The 13,114-nt window shown below is 38.5% G+C and overlaps 1 long non-coding RNA gene across 5 annotated transcripts in view; it reads left to right on the top strand.

The window, feature by feature from the left end:
• Positions 1 to 8,771, top strand: part of LOC309859196 — a 606,625-nt gene extending 597,854 nt beyond the window's left edge. For all 5 annotated transcript variants that reach the window (XR_014308603.1, XR_014308604.1, XR_014308605.1 and 2 more), the window contains 2 exons: positions 5,893 to 5,995; positions 7,141 to 8,771. This is a non-coding gene — a long non-coding RNA (uncharacterized lncRNA). The remainder of the gene's footprint in view (positions 1 to 5,892; positions 5,996 to 7,140) is intronic.
• Positions 8,772 to 13,114: the final 4,343 nt, after the last annotated feature.

Genomic DNA, 13,114 nt, shown 5'->3' with positions numbered 1-13,114 from the left:
ATTATGGGATACACAGAAACCAGGGTTTCTGCCAAGAACATATGAGACATTATTTGTAATACTCAATGCTTTCTCCTTTGAGTTATTAATCCATCCTGAGCTTTAATGAGATCAGCTGTGGATCTAGAACATTCTGGAGAGTTTGACACTGAGCCAAATGAGAGGAAAGTAAAATCAGAGAAATTGTACAGCTGGGAAGGTCTTACAAATGGCTTTTTTTTTTTTCTAGAGTTTTCAAACTTGTTTTTAACAATGGAAACCCATTTTCAGACAGTATCTTAACTGGACCGTGAGGTAGGAGTCTGCTGCTCCTGTTATTCCTGTTTTGCCTCTTTCTTGATAAAATATACCTAAATTTTCTTTCAGAAAATACCCTGACTCCATTTATACTGTGGGGATTGGCCCTGAGCCAGTCCATTGGGGCTGCCATTAACATTTGCAACCTGAGGCCAGTGCTGGCCAGGAAGCAGATCTGAGAAATACGAAGAAATGAGCCCCTAAAGTAAACATAATTAACCTGTGGAACAAGGTGTACCTGAAGCCAGTTGCCCCTGGACTTCTTAGTTATGTAAATAAATAAATTATCCTTTGTGCTTAAACAAGTTTGAGTAGGATTCTGTTACTTGAAAGTGAAAACAAGGTAAAAGACTCCTAAACTCAACAATACAGAAAAGATAAAGCCTTACTCCTCTGTTGAAGTATGGTTAGGAAAACTGGAGCAAAACTCACTGTGCACTCCCAGAATTTCCATAAAGCTCTGTCAAAGGACTCTACTCTCCAGTCCAAACCTCTTTACAGATGGACAAACCAAATTCAAAGAAGAATACTAAAAATAATGACAGCACATTCGAAGAAATTAAAACATGGTGCAAGCTTTTTTGCTTTTTTAAAACAAGCTTCAGAAAATTAGGCAGAATGAGTAGTTACTGCTTAAATATTACAAAAGTTTTATTTGGGGAAATCAAAATAATAGAGTATACAAAATAACAGTAAGAAAGTCACTAATGATTATACCACAATAACTCATATAATATAATCATGTTTCACAAAGTCCATAGAAATCATGTTTGCTACCCTGATCATGCTTTTTATAAGCTTGTCAGATAAATTTCTATTATGTTCTGATAAAAAATGCACTTTCCTTTTGGGATCTGGCTTTATATTATGCCATTCATCTTTCCTTTTAGCAGGTGGCACACAGCTTCACAGTGTTCTCTTGAAGACCATCACCATTACAAGATATATCCTTCTGATGAACTAAAAGAAATACAACATTCAGATCAAAATTTGGTAGCACAATATGAAAGGCCCTTGGTAGACCATTGTCCCATAGTAGACTGGTAAAATATCACAGTCTATAAAGGTCAGAAGAGCTGGCAAAGTTCACAAGTCAGAGAGAGAAGAATATGACCATGAATTTATAATTAGTGACTCATTGCCTCTTTCATTTAAATGAAGTTACCTACATAGAGGAGCTAATTCCACAAGCCACACTGACTTTCTCTTTTCAGTGAGTGAAAAAAAACAATCTAGTGGTTAGATAAACAGATTCTAGACCAAAACTTGAAAGAACATCATTTCCTTCTGTCTCTTATCTAAAGATGAATCATTGCATGACCCCTTTCTGAAGTCTAAGAACCATTTTATAGAAATGGTACATGATTAAGTTTGGAACTCAACTCATTAAAAAAAAACCTTTTATCCTTCTGTTTGATGGAATGGAAATAGTACTAGCTAGAAATACCTCATACTTTCTGGTTAAAAAGAATTTATTTTTGGTCATCAGTATGAACTTTGTTGTATAATTTTTTTGTTTCTTGCTCACTCATCTAATATATTTAAGTAAAGGAGAATTTTTTTAAACTTCATTTGTGGGACTCCTGTGTGGCTCATGGGCTAAACCTCTGCCTTCAGCCCAGGTCATGATCCCAGAGTACTGGGTTGGAGGGAATACTGCTCAATAGGAAGCCTTCTTCTGCCTGCCACTCACTCTGTTTGTGGTCACTGTATCTCTCTCTCTCTCTTCCTTTGACAAATAACTAAATAAAATATTTTTAAAAATAAATAAAAACTTCATTTACTGTTAGTGAAATTTGCTGAAGTATTTGAGAAACCCTCAAGGGACTGGGAGTTGATATATTAAAATATGACTCATTCACGAAAATCCAAGGAAATTATCTTTTCCCCATACACAGAAAGACTAATTTTGCTACTCAAACCTCTTCATCTTGTTTGAGCTATCTTAGGTCAGTGAAATTATTAATAACTTGTTAGTAGAGCCAATGAGTTACTAGAAATGCCAGTTGGGTAGGTATCAGTAAAATTTGAGACTATGCAATTTTTCTGAGACCAGAGAGAGACATTGAAGGATCTAACATACCATGACAATATGCTACAGAATTATTTGCCTGAATTCTAAACTGCTTCTGCCATTTACTAATTATGTGAACTTGAACAAATTACTCATCTCTCCTCAAATGACTTTCTCGGTTTTCTCATCTGTAAAATGGAGAGACATATGGTACTTAATAGGGTTTTTGTAAAGATTAGATGAATTAATATATATTTAAGACTCTTAAGATGATTTCTGGTATATGATAAGCACTCAATGTTAGTCTTTATTGGCTAGTGCAACTGATGAAAGTCAGCAGTTTGTGCCATGAATAGCTTCACGTTGAGAAAGATTGAGATAAAAACTAGATCTCACCAGCCAGATAAATGTCATGTTAGTATTTCAGGTCAGTCTGGATATTCACTGGTTGTGGTAAATGGAATCCTAAGATTTGCCCAAGATTCCTGCTCCATTATGTGCAGTCTCTTTATAATCTCCTGCCTCTAGGTGCAAGCAGAATCATGTATACCATGGGGTACCACTCTTGTGATTAAGTAACTAATCAGTTGACTGGAGTTAACCAAAAAAGAAGGTTATCCAGGAGGCCCTGACATAATCAGAAAGCTCTTACAAAGGACTGGGTTCTTCCAGAAATTAAAAAGGGCTGAAGTGTGGGGAGTTCTGTGGAAGATTCCATATGACAAGGAACTGAAAAACTGGAAACAATCCCTGGACAGCAGAAGAATGGGGGTCTTGGTCTTATATCACAAGGAACTCAATTCTGATAATACCCATACAAGCCTGAGTGAGTCCCTTGCTCCAGGGGAGATCACAGCCACAGCTGGTACCTGGATTTCATTTTTGTGATACAGCCACCAGAGAATGTGGTTGAACTCTAGCCTGAATTCTTAGCTACAAAACTGTGATATAATAAATTGATGTCATTTTAAGCTAAGACATTTGTGGTAAATTGTTATATAACAATAGCAAAATAATACAACTGCAAATGATTTAAAGTTGTACCTCATCTGCTTGGCTCATGTAAGGCTAGAGGTCTAGACAATAAAAGTATACAGTCACCACCTTGCTTCTTGTGAAAGAAGCACAACTCAGGGAATCATGTGGCACCAGCGGGTAGCTCCTGCAGGTAGATTGCTGTCATCCCCCAAATGCCTCTAGTTCCCTCAGTAAAGTCCCCCAGAAGACCCTTACTCTGCAAAGCATCTCCTTTAGGCTTCTATTTAACAGAAATGTAAAAATAAAGATTCCTAATCACTTAATCTGACTTTGGTCTCCCAGAAATGCCCCTAGCATCACCACTTACTTCCTTCATAATGTACATCTATGATTATCTTGTTTGTTATCTTCCTGGCCTATATGGTGTACTCTATGATTGGAAAATAAGCAACATGTAAATCAGACCTCTATCTTGCTCATATCTCCAGAGCCTGGACAAATGGCTGCCACCTAAGGAATGCTTGCTACATGAGAGTATTAGAGAGAAATATGGACAATGCCCTGAGAGCAAACACATAATGCTGTTACACATTCATATGCCAGGCATTTGTGCACGATTTTATTAAAAGGCTTTTGTAAAACATCATTCATATTCTTGTTTTAGGACTGTTGATACTGTTTTTATGAGATCCTGGAGGACAGAGATTATATCTTCTTACCTTTGTGTTCTTAGTTCTAAATATAGTGGTCAGTGCATGGTAAGTGCTTAATAAATGTTTGTAGAATATAATGGAATTGATAACTAAGTTATGAAAATCAAACTATCCTCAGTATGGCCAGACAAATATAGATATAGATATATAAATACATAGACATTGATTTGACTAACTGTAATTATTTTTTTAATTTTATGAGCTATAGCAATTCTCCACTTCTTTCCTAACACCTAAGGCTTTTACAAAAGTCTTCTTCCAGTGTTCACCTACTTTTTCCACATTAACTCCCACATGCACTAGTTCCTCCAAAACTTGACTAAATGACCTTGCCATTTGAAGCTCAGTCAGCCCAAGAGTACAGACCAGCTCCAATGACAGGTCGTAGCACTTCAACAGCATCAGCCTATCCATTATGTATGATTTTACAATAGGTGCTCTTCCATGCCATGAGCTGGTTCTGACAATGCAGCCTTCTCATCTGATTTTCTGATGCCCCTATAGATATCTGCATGCAGCTATCTCCCCAATACTGTACTTTTCCTCTAGGTGAACTCTCTGTCCCTCTACATGTAGAAAAAACTACCCATAATACTTATTACCTGCCAGGCTTGAGTGTCTCCTACTCTTGATCTACTTTTCTTAAAAGACTTTCCAGGTATCCCATTTTCCAGGAGAACTGTAGATGAACTGCAACACTAAAAATGGAGTGTTAGTCTCTCCCTCTGGTCCCAGAGCCCCCTGCACTTATCTCTCCCATCGTACTTAGCACACGGCTGTCTAATGACTAGTTTTTATGTCTGTCTCCTTTCTTGAGTAAGCTCCTTGAGAAAGTGTTTTATTTCCATATACCGAGTTCCTATCATACGGCCTGCTACATAGTCGGTTCTTAAGAAATGAAGTTTGAACTAAGAAATAAACATACCACGAATAAAGGTACTATAGGCAGAACAATGCCCTACCCCCAAAATGTCTACATCTTAAATTCCAGGACCTGGATGTTAAAAAAGACTTTTCAGATGCCATTAAGGACATTGAGATGAAGAGATGATTCTGAATTATCCAGACGCACCCATCACAATCACAATAAACACTCTTCTAATAGGGAGATAGTAGGGTCAGATTCAGGGAGGAGACACAGCAACAGACTCAGAGGTTGGAGTGATGGAACTGCTGACATTGAAAAGGAAGATTCATGGAGCCAAGGATTTTAGGCAGCTGCTAAAAGCTGGAAAAGGCAAGGAAGCAGATTCTTCTGAAGATCCTGCAGAAGGAACAGTAAAACCCATTTTGGAAGTCCAAAACCCAGAATTATCAGATAATAAATTTTTTTGCTATTGTTTCGGCCACAAAATTGGTGGTAATCTCTTACAGCAGCAGAAAGAAACTAAGAAATGAGTGCACAGGGAGAGAACTAGCTTACAAATGTCCTCTTTCTAAAAATCTGCTTGCATTGCTTTCTGTCTGTTAGTCAATGGTGTTAAGTCCTGCCAACAATAGGAACCATGATTTTTATCTGTGGTAAAGCTCTCCCATCATCTCCTTGGCTCCCTCCTCAACTTTGTGCTGAATGTGATGTGGTTGAGCAACATGGGCTTCAGGAGCAGATAAACATGAATTCAGTCCTAGTTCCATTACTTTTCAACAGCATGCATTAGGACAAGTACCTCCACGCCTCTGATTCTATTTCTCCATCTCATTTTCAGCATTGTTATAAGAGTTAGACAACAAACAAAGAAATCATAACAAAAAAAGTGGGTTATTTATGGTAAGCAAGGCAGCCTTCTGAGGAGGTGGGTGAAGTCTTCACACTAGAGTGTTTCTTCTCTGGATATCCACGGGATTGTGTGATGGAGGTGTGGATAGCTAAGTTCCTTCTTCACCTTACAGAAGCAGAAGACTTGGTGCCAATGGGCCGAATCATGGAAGGAACAAAGGAACAAAGAAGTTTGGATGGGACAGGAAAGGTCAGGGGATGGCAGAAGGCAGCAAGGTCAGTAGTGTAAACTATCCCAGAACTTCCAAATCACCAGAAAAAAGTTATATATAGTACATTTTTTTTTTAAATGGAAACACACAAAGGCTAATTCATAGAATTTCTCTGACTTAGGGCAAAACAGAGAGAAGTCTCAAGTGGAGGGTGTTCATGAAAGAGTAAGCCCTGGAGCATTAGCAAAAAGTGAAGGGAAAACTTTGGACATCCATGAACCATGAGGATGAGAACTGAGCCACACCTACCCAGCTTTCCCACAACACAGGATAGGAGTGACTGGCAAGTTACACACAATCAGCACGGATTTCAGTGCTGGGGGGTGATCAGTACAATTTCTCCTCCCATTTGGAACACTTGACTTCCCAGTTTGTTTACATAGAAACATAGGAAACAGCTGATCTGAACCAACAAGGAAACAGTGGGGTCGGCAGGTGGTCATAGCAGTCAAGAGATCCATTTCCCCCTCCAGCCCAGGATTTATCCCCTTTTTTCTCAATCTCCTCTCTGCCCTCTGGGCCACTGCTGTCTGCTGGGGAAGACTTAGCACAAAAGAGCAGGTGGCTTCACAGGCTTCTCATTTAGGTAATGAGTTAGAATCTTTACTTAGGCCAAGCCCAAGGATGCTTCCAGCTGCTACACACTGGATGCTGACAGACAGAAAGTGTGTGTGTGTGTGTGTGTGTGTGTGTGTGTGTGTGTGTGTGTGTGTGTGTTTGGGTTGACAGGAGGCTGGAACATCTTCATAATAATCAACACATTCATAGCTGTTTCCTTTCCCTGCTCCTCCTGCCTTTCTTTTTGTAAACCATAAGTTTCTTGAATCACTTGATTCCTTTATGGGGTGATGAAAAGAAATCAAACCTAACTTTAGGTAATAAACTACCTCTTCAAGCAATCAACTTTATGCACAATTTTCAAGGAACTCCTCATTGCCTCTTCTGAACTGCTATAGGAAAAGACTGGAAAGAGATAGACAAAGACCAACAATATAGGGTGAGGCCCCTGGACCCCTCTTAAGCTCTGGGTAAATGAATTGCATTCAGGGGACAAAGACAACTTTGGCAACTTAAGGCAGGAAATGTGGTCATTACCAACTCAGAGCAGGGTGTGCAAACACAGCCTCGATGTTTATATATCTTTTCCAGGTTGTGGACATTAAATGCGAAGGGAAGAAAGTGCAAGAAGGAAATCCTCTCCTTTTGACAAGACCAAACTTCACATGCTTGACCTGTATCTTTCGACTCAAGGAGCAAGTGTCACCTCCTTTGTGTTGGGCATCAGAGGGAGAGTTCACAAGCCAGCATTGCCACCACTAATGCCAGCCATTCAACAGTCATTTATGGAACACTGATTATAGGACAGTCACTATACTGGATGCCAGGGTTATAACAGATGAACAAGAAGTGCATGTCCTTTCCTTCCCCCCGAGAGCTCTTGGTCACTGTTGTGGTTCACTTTTTCACACTCACCATCACTACCACCTTTCTTCTCATCACTTAAGGCAATCCTGGACATCTAATTGTGCTTACAAAGCATGTAGGGATAAACAAACATGAACATAAAAATAAAAATAGAATCTTAAAAAAATAAAAGAGTGGAAAATAATCACCTGGTGATTTCATTAAAATGCAGATTTCCAGGTGTATTTGCATATTTTGATTTAGAAAATCTAGAAACAGGTCCCAGGACTCAACATCTTCAAAACAATCTAGAAGATTCTGATGCAGGCATTTCATGGCTCACGTTTTGCAAATACAATCTTCTGTTAAACTCTCTTGTGTATTTTTGTCACATTCATTGTGTTTTGAATGTCACAACAACCCAAGAAAGTAAATGGGATAGGAATTATTATCTCCAATTTACGGATGAGGAAAAGAAATGCATAAGAATGCCTATTCAACCTGATTGAATATAACTGGCATCTAATTTGTTCAAGCTCTGCACTAGAAATTATAGAGGATGAGACACTCAGTGGATTTGCATTAGGAGGGTGCAGAAGACAAGCACACAAATATGCCAGGTGCCTTCCATGCTGTTCTATCTGGAATCTACTTTAACACTTATCAATATATACATGCACATAAATGTATTATGATAACTTTATTCTGTACCCTGAAGGTGGTAAGTTCACTCATTCACTAATTGGTTCATTCATTTTACCCAATATTTATTGGGCAGTTATTATATGTCTGACATTATTCTTGGTATTAGGGATACAGTAATAAATAAAATTCACAAAAACTTCTGCTTTCATGAATTAACATTCTAGTGGGGGAAAACAGAGACTAGGAAACCACATCGCCCTTCATATCTGAAAAGATCTACCCAGCCCAGTGAGCTATAGGGCTGTTTGGTGCCTATTTGATGATGAGTATTTATACAAGTGGCAGAGACTAGCTTTTGTCAAAATACTCCTTCCAGAAGTAAGTTGGGAAGCAGGTGCAGGAACTTCACCTACTAATTGTCATAAACCATTGTTTATCAAAATAACCTGACATGCCAATTTGTAACCTATCATCTCATTTAACCTTTTCCAGTAATATTGGGGTATACATACTATCTCCATTTTACAGATGAGACATTCGAATCTTAACAGGGTGAAATAATTTCCTGATGTTCAGTGATTACGTACTGAGTAGCAGAGACAGGATTTAAACAGGTTTGTGGCCATATACTGTACAATTTCCACTCCTCTATACTGCTCTAAGATCTTGGAGCAACTCTTAACACTTCCCAGTGACCCTGGGTTTCAGTTGGTCATTCTCTCTCATACCAGCAACATTCACCTCATCTTTGTGCTGCCTCTCTAGCCTTCTGGAGAGCCAGTTTAAGGTTCTCTTACCAAAGAATTTGGGCTCATTTTGATTGTTGATGATCATGCTCACTTCTTAGCTTGTATTAAATCTTGTCTCGCAGATAACTTTTCTTGAGATTAAGGAGTGCTTTCCCTACACTTTTTTAATATCCTACTGCATCTAATTTAATATAATGCATGTGTAAGATGTAGTCTTTGTTCCTTTGGTAGGTAAATTTTAATTGCACCACTTAGAACATGGTGCCTGGCACATAATAAATACTCCCTGAATATTATTGGCTTTTGTAGATAGAATATTCACAAGATTCTGCATAATACAATGGATGTTGCTATCAATTTAGATAATCAAAAACGGAAAACAAGAATTTCATTTTTAAGATTCTTTGATTATAAAGAGCTACTAACTTACCTATTCTTTTAATATAAGGCTTAGAATTCTTGGAACAAGAAGTTCATTTTCAACATATAATGTTATGTATCTGAAAATCTGAGTCAGCAATGAGGTTATCTGAGGCCCAACTGTAGAAATATTTGTAGAGGGAGGTTCTGGATAAAGTAGGCAGGAGTAAACAGGAATACAGAATGTGGGAAAGGGAAGTATGTGTGGGGCCAAGTCTTTATATGACAGGGTTTTCTCTTTTATATTTTCACAGGTTAGAGGAAGAAATAGTGAATGAATCATATATTAAGCTAAAAGGGGCTACTTAAGCAACCCTCTACTTTGGAACACAAAACACATTTCACATCTTGTCACTTCTCAACATTAATGCACTCAATTAATGCATTTATTTGATGGTACTGAAACAAATTTGGCAAGTATTGGTTAATTATGTATAAACGTGATAGAATCATACCATTTAATATATGCACCTGTGTCTGTATACATATTCAGATCTTGTTTTTCAAGTCCAATACTAACATAAACAGTTCAACAGGGCATTTAATTAATTTATGAATTTCTTCACATTAATGTCTTATAGTGCAAAACAAGTTTGTCACATTTATGTATATGTATTTGAAAAGAATAAAATTATCTGAGATTTGTGCTTTTGCTGATATGGGAAATAAGTTTATTTTGTGAGCAAGTATGTACAATATAATCAAGGAAAAAACTGTCTGAACTTTATGTAGATTCATGGATCAAAAATATTATGCCAGTAATAACATAAGAAAGAGTGTGTGTGCGATACACACCCATGTATGTACACACACATAGATACATGTGTGTTGAATTCCTATTAACAGTGATTTCATGATGAAAGCATTTCTGACTACATTTGCTTATGTCTCTGAGCCTCAGATTTTTCTTCTCTAAACTTAAGGATAGTCATAATACTTCCTATTTCTAGGAGATGTCAGAATTAAATGATACAGCATACATGAAAATGTCTAGTTCATAAGGGACATGTAATAAGGGTTATTTACCCTATCTTTTTTCTTGCCTCTATTACTACTTATCATGAAGCTGACCTTATGCTATCTCTTTAGAGAAGCCATAAGTAGACAAAAGCATACCTGCTCTCAAGGACAATTTTGTTAGGAAACCCAATTATTAATAAATGGATCAGAAAACTTCAAAAGAGTGGGTATAATCAAGCATTCACTTACGTGCTTCACATGCTTGTATATAAAGTAGAGGATGAGGGGTGCCTGGGTGGCTCAAAGGGTTAAGCCTCTGTCTTTGGCCCAGGTCTTGATCTCAGGGTCTTGGGATCGAGCCCCACATCGGGCTCTCTGCTCAGCAGGGAGCCTGCTTCCTCCTCTCTCTCTGCCTGCCTCTCTGCCTGCCTCTCTGCCTACTTGTGATCTCTGTCTGTCAAATAAATAAATAAAATCTCTTAAAAAAATAAATAAAGTAGAGGATGAGATTTTTGAAAAGGGCTGGTTGAGGTTTCCCCAAGGTTTATGCCTCTAGACTGTGACCAGCAAGAATTAGAGACAAGATCTTGAACAAGCCAGAAAAATCAGAATCCAGGTCATTGCTACACTGCAGAGGTGCCTTGAATGCCGGAAGTCCACAAGGAACAATGATGGGCCGCAAGGAGACAGAAGGAAGGACTAAGCACATATTGGAGCCAGGCTGTAAGAGCCAGAAGTGAGGAACCAGAAAAGAATACCAACAGGAGACAAATCTTCCATCTGAGCCCAAGCTTTAGGACCCACTCCAGTTCTGAAGCTCACAGAGGCTCACCACCCCCAGGTGCCAAGTGCAAGATAGGTAAGGAGCCCATGCATTCTTCAATAACATGGACAGCAATGTCCTGAACGAGTGGAGCAAGCACTGAACTAGAAGCTAAGTGGCCCAGTGTCCAGCCCCCCTTGTACTTAAGAGCTCTGTAATATTGGGCAAATAAATTCCTTCAATGCCCTCACTTATAAAGGGTTGATGTTTGCTCTGTCTTTCTCAAAGGTCATGCGAGACCCAAAGGAAATAAATATGAAGTAGCATAGGTTGGTGGCCAGGGACACAGACTGCCTGGATTCAAATACCAGACCCACCACTTAAGCAGAATACAATCTTAGCAAGTATAGCTATTTTCATAGTTCTCATCTGGAAAATGGAATAACAAGAAGCCTTTCTGATAGAGCTGCTCTGACTATTAAATGTTACCAGTAATACATGTGAAGTGCTTATAAAAAGCCAGACACATAGTAAACAATAAAAGTAAAGTGAACTATGATTATTAATGAGAACCTGGTTTGTGAATAGGTGATGCGGGAAGCACAGCGAATTTGGCTTTAAAATCAGACAGACTTCATCTCTGATTCAAACTCCACCAGTATGAGCTGGACAATTCGAAGGAAATCAATTAACTCTTCATAAATATTGATTTTTAAAATTTGCACACCAGGCATGATAGTTGACTGTTCAAAGTATTCTTATAAAGATTTTGAAATAGTCTATGTCAAACAAATGGAATATAGTATATTTTCAATGAATGGTAATTATTACATGTATGTAGAGAATGATAGACATATGTAGAAAGTATTGTTATCAGAATTGATATTACCATAAAGTTCTTTCCTAATCAAGAAGTGACTTCCCCAGATGCTAAGACAGAAACATTCTTGAATTGTGAGCAATGTGGACCAGTGCACTTGGGAAAACTGAGAACCTCATTTCAGGCAAACATGAATACTTCTTCTATAGAAAATCTGATCAGAACAGACTGATTCACACAATTCAACCACTCCCAGTGGCTTGCATTTGTTGTGACATTTTGCCCAGCCCTCTCTCCTCTATGGTCCCATGTGTTGGTGACACCAATGAGGAGAACATGAAATGTCCTGGAAGAAATGCCACAGGTAGCCTGAGGACATGAGCTCTGTGCTTTGTGGGCCTCAGACCTCAACAACGCTGCCACCGTCCTTCCCAGAAAGGCTGGAAAGTGGAACGAGGGCCAGCTGGACCCAGCTGCCACAAAGCAGACCAAAGGGTTGCAAATGGGCCAGGAGGAAGGCTGGAAGATGGGCTGTTGAGAATGTGACTGGCGGTGTGCTCTCACAGTGCCCTTCAAAGGGCTGGACTCATTCCAGCTCCAAGTTTGCCAAATACCCCAAGGAGCAAGAAACACACTTCTAAATCCCAGTAGGAAGTCCTGGCTTAGAGAGCCCATAAAGAAGAAAACAGGCCCAGCAATAATTAATTGTCAAGTACTTTATACCTTGACCCCATTTGATTCTCACAACACCTATGCCAAGTTCATAGATAGCCTGTTCCATTATAAACCTTCAACAAATGTTAGCTGCTATTACTACTACTACTATTATTATTATTATTATTGTCATCTTTAATTTTATTTCAAATGAAGAGAATGAGGCTCATGTGAGTGAACTCACTTGCCTATGATACTACAGTCATTAGTGACAAAGCTAGGACCCATACCTAATTGTCTACCTCCGAAGCATATGCATTTTGGTATCAAGGCCTGCAGCCAATATTGCTTATTAACCACCTTCTCTGCACCCTAGGCCATAGTAGGTACGATAGCAAAGAGACAGGAAATATCCACCTCCCCAAAATTCTCCTGTAGTGTTTTTCAAACTATGAACCTAGGCTCTCAGTGGTTCATAAAACCAGTTTGAGGTCATCACAAATACACTTCTAATGATACTAAATAAAATTTAAATAAAGAATACATCTTACATAATTCAACTAAGTATTTAATGATACTGTTGTTATAATCATATATTAAAACATATGTGTGCTATACTAGATCAAAATGTATCTTCAAAATATACAAAATATATCTTCTAAAGATCTCGTCACAAGTGATTGAAAGCCATCAATCTAGTAGGCACGC

This window comes from Mustela nivalis (genome assembly GCF_964662115.1).
Source record: "Mustela nivalis genome assembly, chromosome: 2".
Taxonomy (NCBI): domain Eukaryota; kingdom Metazoa; phylum Chordata; class Mammalia; order Carnivora; family Mustelidae; genus Mustela; species Mustela nivalis.
Note: the sequence above shows the minus strand (reverse complement) of the source record. Positions and strands in the feature narration are given on the sequence as shown.